This window comes from Aegilops tauschii, chromosome 1 (assembly GCF_002575655.3).
Source record: "Aegilops tauschii subsp. strangulata cultivar AL8/78 chromosome 1, Aet v6.0, whole genome shotgun sequence".
Classification (NCBI taxonomy): Eukaryota; Viridiplantae; Streptophyta; class Magnoliopsida; order Poales; family Poaceae; genus Aegilops; species Aegilops tauschii.
In genome coordinates this window covers 261,816,803-261,823,926 of record NC_053035.3, presented here as the reverse complement: position 1 = coordinate 261,823,926, position 7,124 = coordinate 261,816,803, and the positions used below count along the sequence as shown (strand labels likewise).

The 7,124-nt window shown below is 43.7% G+C and overlaps 1 pseudogene; it reads left to right on the top strand.

Annotated features, from left to right (window-relative positions):
• The first annotated feature begins 414 nt into the window (after positions 1 to 414).
• LOC120972641 (uncharacterized) lies at positions 415 to 6,063 on the top strand (annotated as a pseudogene).
• Positions 6,064 to 7,124: the final 1,061 nt, after the last annotated feature.

The window sequence follows — 7,124 nt, the reverse complement described above, 5'->3', positions numbered from 1 at the left end:
GGATGCCGAGCACACACATCTGCGTGTACCCCATCAAGGCCCAGAGGACAACGATGCACGCACCCCATCAAGGCCCAGAGGACAACGATGCAGAGGGGAAGGAACAACAACAACTTTATTCGCATCGGCAGCACACCTACCTCCTGAGCACCACCGACTGGAAACCAATCCGTCTACACCCTATATACATGCCAAAGCAAAGAACTGGGGTTCCCCAACGCTCCCGCCACTGGAGCGACTGGCGGAGGGAAAGGGAACCCACAATCTCGCCTATGAGCTCATCCCAAGTATTCAAAGCTGACTGTTAAATCAAAACCCTCGCTAACCAAAAGTGAACAGGAGCAGTTGTTGACACTTGCTAATCATGTATAGACATCAAATACGAGCAGAGTCAACAACAAATACCATGCCGGGATGGTCTCAGGTAACGGTAACTATTTGGATTTATACCGTGTTGTTGAAAATAGAACAACAAAAAGTCAATGTCTTTTAGGCAAGCGGCAGTAACTATTTAGATAAAGGGAAGAGTTTAGTGCTGAAGTACATACAACGTATCCCACTATAATGCTACCTATGAAGTGCGTGAAAAAACAAAACTGAACATCAAACTCCATTACTTCAGATCTCCAATACAAACAAAGATGAAATAATCGACAGGAGTAATGGGATAGTGATACGTCTCCAACGTATGTATAATTTTTGATTGTTCCATGATGTTATATTATCAATCTTGGATGTTTTATAATCATTTTATATTATTTTTTGGTACTAACCTATTGACATAGTGCCAAGTGCCAGTTGTTGTTTTCTGCATGTTTTTTACATCACAGGAAATCAATATCAGATGGAGTCCAAATGCAACGAAACTTCATGGAGATTTTCTATGGACCAGAAGACACATAATGGGCCCTGGCTGCGCCTGGGGGTGCTCCGAGGAGAGCACAACCCACCAGGGCGCGCCAGGAGGACCAGGCATGCCCTGGTGGGTTGTGCCCACCTCGGGTGCCCCCCGGACCGCCTCTTTGCTCTATAAATACCCCAATATTCCCAAAACCCTAGGGGAGTCGACGAAATACTGATCCAGCCGCCGCAGAGTCCAGAGCCACCAGATCCAATCTAGACACTGATACGTTCCGTCGTATCTATAATTTTTGATTGTTTCATGCCAATATTATACAAGTTTTACATACTTTTGGCAACTTTTTATATGATTTATTAACCTATTGATCCAGTGCCCGGTGCCAGTTCCTTTTTCTGCATGTTTTTTGTATCACAGAGTATCCATATCAAACGAAGTCCAAATGCAATAAAAAAATACGGAGATTTATTTTGGAATATTTGTGATTTTTGGGAGTTGGAATCACCGCAAACGGAGGCCCACACAGGGCACGATACACCAGCGCACGGGCCAGGAGCCTGGCGCGCGGTGGTGGGTTGTACCCACCTCGTACGTAGATTGGAGCTGTATTTCGGGCGCAAGGAAGCTTATATCCAGAAAAAATCGTGTTAAAATCTCAGCGCAATCGGAGTTATGGATCTCCGGGAATATAAGAAACGGTTTTCGGCCAGATCTGGAGAACGCAAAACAGAAGAGAACAGAGAGGGAGATCCAATCTCAGAGGGGCTCCCGCCCCTCCGCCGCCACGGAGACCAAGGACCAGAGGGGGAACTCTCCTCCCCATCCAGGGGGGAGGCCAAGGATGAAGAAGAAGTAGGGAACTCTCCTCCCCATCTAGAGTTCTGTAACTTTCAATATCTCTGTTGCTGAAAATGCAGGCACTCTGAGTATTACCTCTGCTTCAACAGCCACCACTCAGTTTGGAACATCTTCTGTGCATCTTGAAGAAATCTCTGAGACTTCTCATTGGGACTTAAATTGTTCTCAGGAGATGTATATCACTGATGGTAATGATGGACAGTTGGCAAATACATAGGAAATTTCAGACTCTGTTGTCACCACTATTCCTGATCAGCAGGCTACTTCTGTTGCCATTGGTGAAACTGCTGTGACTGAGGAAAATGCAATGACTGAACTTCCAGTGAACACTGAGCACCATACACAGACTGAATTAGTTGTGGCCAACTCTGAGGATGGGATGGAATATTCTGTTGTGGTTGCTAATCGCAAGGGGAAGAATGCTATGCCTACTTGCTCTGTCTCTCTCCGTCGGAGTACTAGGTCCAATAAATATGATGGTTTTAAGGTCCCAGCTATAGCTGACACCAAGCCAAGAGCTTCCAAGGTGAAGCCCAGGATCAATCCATCTGCAAAGTCTTCAGTGGTTATTACTGAACTTGAAGATACTTCTGAAGTTCCACCACCGACACCCATTGCAACGATCCAGCTTGTGGGTATTGTCAAGTGTGCCATCCCCGCTGCGGAGCTCTCTGAAGATGCTCTCAATGAAGTTCAAGAGAACACTTCTCCTGATCCTTCCAGTGCTTAAGCTTTCTCATTTATCTTATGGTTCTTTTGGTTAATTGGAATGTGCTCTGTTGGAACGTTTGTGGTTTAAATTCAAAACCTAAACAACTCGCTCTGTTTAATGCAATCTCCTCTAGTGGATGTGCCGTAATATGTTTGCAAGAAACTAAGAAGCAAGACTTTGATAATAATTTTATTAATTCTTGTTGACCACGTCGTTTTGATAAGTTTGAATGTATTCCTTCTCGTGGGGCATCAGGTGGAATTGCCACTATATGGAACAGCTCCATTTTCACGGCCACTGTACTTACATCCACTGATTTTGCATTGGTCATTCGCTTCCAGTCCACACAATCGGCACAATACTGGACCCTAGTAAATGTATATGGCCCTTGCCAAGGTGAAGAACGCAGAGAATTCATTCAATGGATTTTTTACTTGAATATCCCTCTCAATGAAGATTGGCTCATTTTGGGGGATTTTAACTTCATTCGAAGCCCAGATAACCATAATAAACATGGTGGAAATTTTGGGGACATGATCACTTTTAATGACTTCATCTGCACACAGAGTTTAGTTGAACTCCCAATCAAAGGAAGAGCTTACACCTGGAGCAATATGCAACTTGACCCACTCCTAGAACAAATTGATTGGTTTTTTACTAGCAACAACTGGACTTCAACTTACCCTAAGACTCTGGTTAAACCCCTAGGTCGGCCGGTATCGGGTCATATTGCCTGTGTTGTAAGCGTTGAGACTTCCATCCCTCGGTCAAAAATCTCCAGGTTTGAATCCCATTGGGTGCACCACCCTGGTTTTCTAGATACGGTCAGTAAAGCTTGGTCCAAACCTATTCGATCTGACAATATGGCCACTGTCATATCTCGAAAATTTAAGTTATTGAGGCATGATCTTAAGTCCTGGAGCAAAGGTTTATCCAAACTCTCCATTGCTATTGAAAACTCAAACAGAGCACTTTTTGAAATTGATGAACTCGAAAACAAACGTCATCTCACCATTCCAGAGGCCAACTTTCGTCGCATACTTAAAAAACATATTTTGAGGCTTCTGGCTTACCAGAAAGAATACTGGAGATGACGATGCACCATACGATGAGTCAAGTTTGGTGATGAGCAGCCTAAGTTTTTCCAAGCTATGGCTTCAGAAAGTTATAGAAGGAATAATATTGCATCACTTACCACGGAAGAAGGAATTTGTGTAGAAGATCATGCAGGGAAAGAGGCGGTAATTTTCCAAGCTTTCAAGAAGCGCCTTGGCTCTTCTGCAAAACATGAGATGAAATTTGACTGGCCAGAATCATCAAATGGGTTGAAGATCTCGATCAACTCACTGTGCCATTCACACACCAAGAAATTGACGATGTAATAAAATATATGCCTGCGGAAAGAGCACCAGGACCGGATGGTTTCACTGGACATTTTCTTAAAACCTGTTGGCACGTGATCAAAGAGGACTTCTATAAATTATGCAATCAATTCCATGACGGCAATCTGAACCTGGAGAGCATCAATGAGGGTTTCATTACCTTGATACCAAAAATTAATGCACCAACTTCAATCAATGATTTCAGACCCATCACATTACTTAACTGTTGTCTTAAGATAATCACCAAGCTACTTGCCAACCGACTACAAGACTCATACTGAAGATTGTGCATCGAAACCAATACGGGTTTCTGAAAGGTCGATCAATCCAAGACTGTCTGGCATGGGCGTTTGAGTATATCTATCAATGCCAAGCCTCGAAAAAACCAATAGTCCTACTCAATGTTGACTTCGCTAAAGCAATCGACACAATTGAACATGATGCCATGTTAGATATAATGCAACACATGGGATTCAGCGCTAAGTGGCTAGACTGGATCAAGGCCATCTTATCATCTGGTAAATCTTCAGTTCTACTCAATGGAGTGCCAGGTCGCCAGTTTCACTGCAAAAGTGGAGTGCGCCAAGGAGATCCGCTATCTCCTTTAATTTTTGTGCTGGCAGCCGATTTACTACAAGCTGTCAATTAATGATGCTTTTATCCAAGGTGCGATTCAGCTGCCTTTCCCGTGCGCCACACAAAAAGATTACCATGTTATTCAATATGCCGACGACACAATCATTGTCCTTCCTGCCTGTGAAATGCAAGCATCAACGATCAAGCAAATCTTGTCTAATTATGCAACTTCCATTGGTTTGAAGGTTAACTTTCACAAATCGACTCTGATCCCAATAAATTGCGATGACACTCTAAGTGGAAACATAGCCCAGATCTTTGGTTGCATCATTGGTAAAATGCCGTTCACATACCTGGGACTGCCTTTGGGATCAACACGACCTTCAATTCAAGATCTAATGTCGATGGTATGTAAAGTGGAAAGACGTCTTACAGCTACTCTCAACATGATTTCTTATGGAGCAAAACTATCTCTAGTTAACTCAATGATCACCTCGTTAACTATCTTTGCTCTATGCACACTTAAACTACCCGCAAGCATACTTGAGCTATTAGACAAGATCAGACGGAAGTGTTTATGCACCAAAAAACAGAACAAGGAGAATCATGCAACTCTCTGGCAGCTTGGGACATGATTTGCAAGCCCAAGAAATGTGGAGGGATGGGTATTCTGGACCTACGAACACAAAGTGAAGCCTTGCTACTTAAATATCTCCATAAATTCTATAATCACTGGGACTTACCTTGGGTGGAACTAATCTGGAACAGTTACTATACCACGAAAATACCACATGCAACGGATGCATGTGGTTCCTTCTGGTGGAAAGATATCACCAAACTCATGCCTATCTACAGAGGCATAACCAAGACCACAATCCAGGATGGACACAACACTTTGCTATGGAAAGACCTATGGAGAGATGATATCCTGGCTGATAGGTTCCCAAGAGCATTCTCTTTTACCAGAAATGAGGATATCTCAGTCCAAGAGTTTCTAACGGCAGAAACACTGGGGGAAATGTTCCACCTCCCCTTGTCCGAACAGGCACATGAGGAATTGTTGACAATGCAACAAATGTTGGCTCCTATTAATCTGATCCAAGGAGAGGACAAGTGGACATGCACCTGGGGAAAAAGGAGACTATACAGCCAAACAATATTACTCACACTACTTCAGAGAGATCGATGCCCACCAGTCCTACAAATGGCTTTGGAAATCCAAAGTTACCATGAAAATCAAGGTGTTTGGCTGGCTTCTCCTATCAGATAGACTCAACACAAGAAATATGCTCAAGAGGAGACATTACAACATCGGAGACAACCACACATGCCTTCTGTGTGACTCTCCACCAGAGGAAACATTGGAACATCTATTTTTTACTTGCCCATTTAGCCAACAATGCTGGACACAACTCAACATAAGCTGGCTCACGCAAGGCACAAGGCTCCACTGCATAGAAAAGGCAAAAGCTACATGGAACAAACCCATGTTCATGGATATCTTTTTGCAAGCTACATGGAGCATATGGAAGGAGAGAAATAATAAACACTTCAGAGGGATCACCCCTTCAAAAGAGTCTTGGATGACTCGGGTGAAAGAAGATCTCTCCTTGCTTTGCTATAGGGTGGGAGAAAAGCACAGACCCTTTCTAACCTCTTTTATAGATAGTTTTTAGTTTCCTTCTTGGTCTTTCTTTAATCTCCCCCCTCCCCCCTCCCTCTATCTCCATCGTGGCAATGGATGTAAGTTTATGACTTTGTAAGACCCTTTGATACTATTTTAATACATACAGTAGGAGCCTCTCCTACTGTCTTAAGTGTTAAAAAAATCTCAGAGGGGCTCCCGCCCCTCCGCCGCCATGGAGACCAAGGACCAGAGGGGGAACTCTCCTCCCCATCTAGGGGGGAGGCCAAGGATGAAGAAGAAGTAGGGGGGCTCTCTCCCCCTCGCTTCCGGTGGCGCCGGAGTGCCACCGGGGCAATGAACGGGACGGCGATCTACATCAACAATGTTGCTACCGTCAACACCAACTCTCTCCCCCTCTATGCAGCGGTGTAACACCTCTTCCCCCCGCTATAATCTCTACTTAAACATGGTGCTCAACTCCATATATTATTTCCCAATGATCTATGGTTATCCTATGATGTTTGAGTAGATCCGTTTTGTCCTATGGGTTAATCGTGATCTTGGTTGGTATGATTGTATATTTTATTTATGGTGCTGTCCTACGGTGCCCCCGTCTCGCGCAAACGAGAGGGGCCCCCGCTGTAGGGTGTTGCAATATGTTCATGATTTGCTTATTGTCAGTGTTGCGAGAGTGACAGAAACTTAAACGCGGATAGGTGGGTTATGGCGTATGGGAGTAAAGAGGACTTGATACTTAATGCTATGGTTGGGTTTCACGACCTTAATGATCTTTAGTAGTTGCGGATGCTTTCTAGAGTTCCAATCATAAGTGCATATGATCCAAGTAGAGAAAGTATGTTAGCTCATGCCTCTCCCTCATATAAGATTACAAGAATGATTACCGGTACTTGTTATCTATTGCCTAGGGACAAATGACTTTCTTATTGGCAAAAGCTATCCTCTTTTATTATCTTGCAATTTTTCCGTAGTTTTATTCTCGCAAAGTACTCATAGTTTTATTCTTGCCAAATAGTTTCATACTTGTTTCCGGTAAAGTAAACGTCAAGCGTGCGTAGAGTTGTATCGGTGGTCGATAGAACTTGAGGGAAT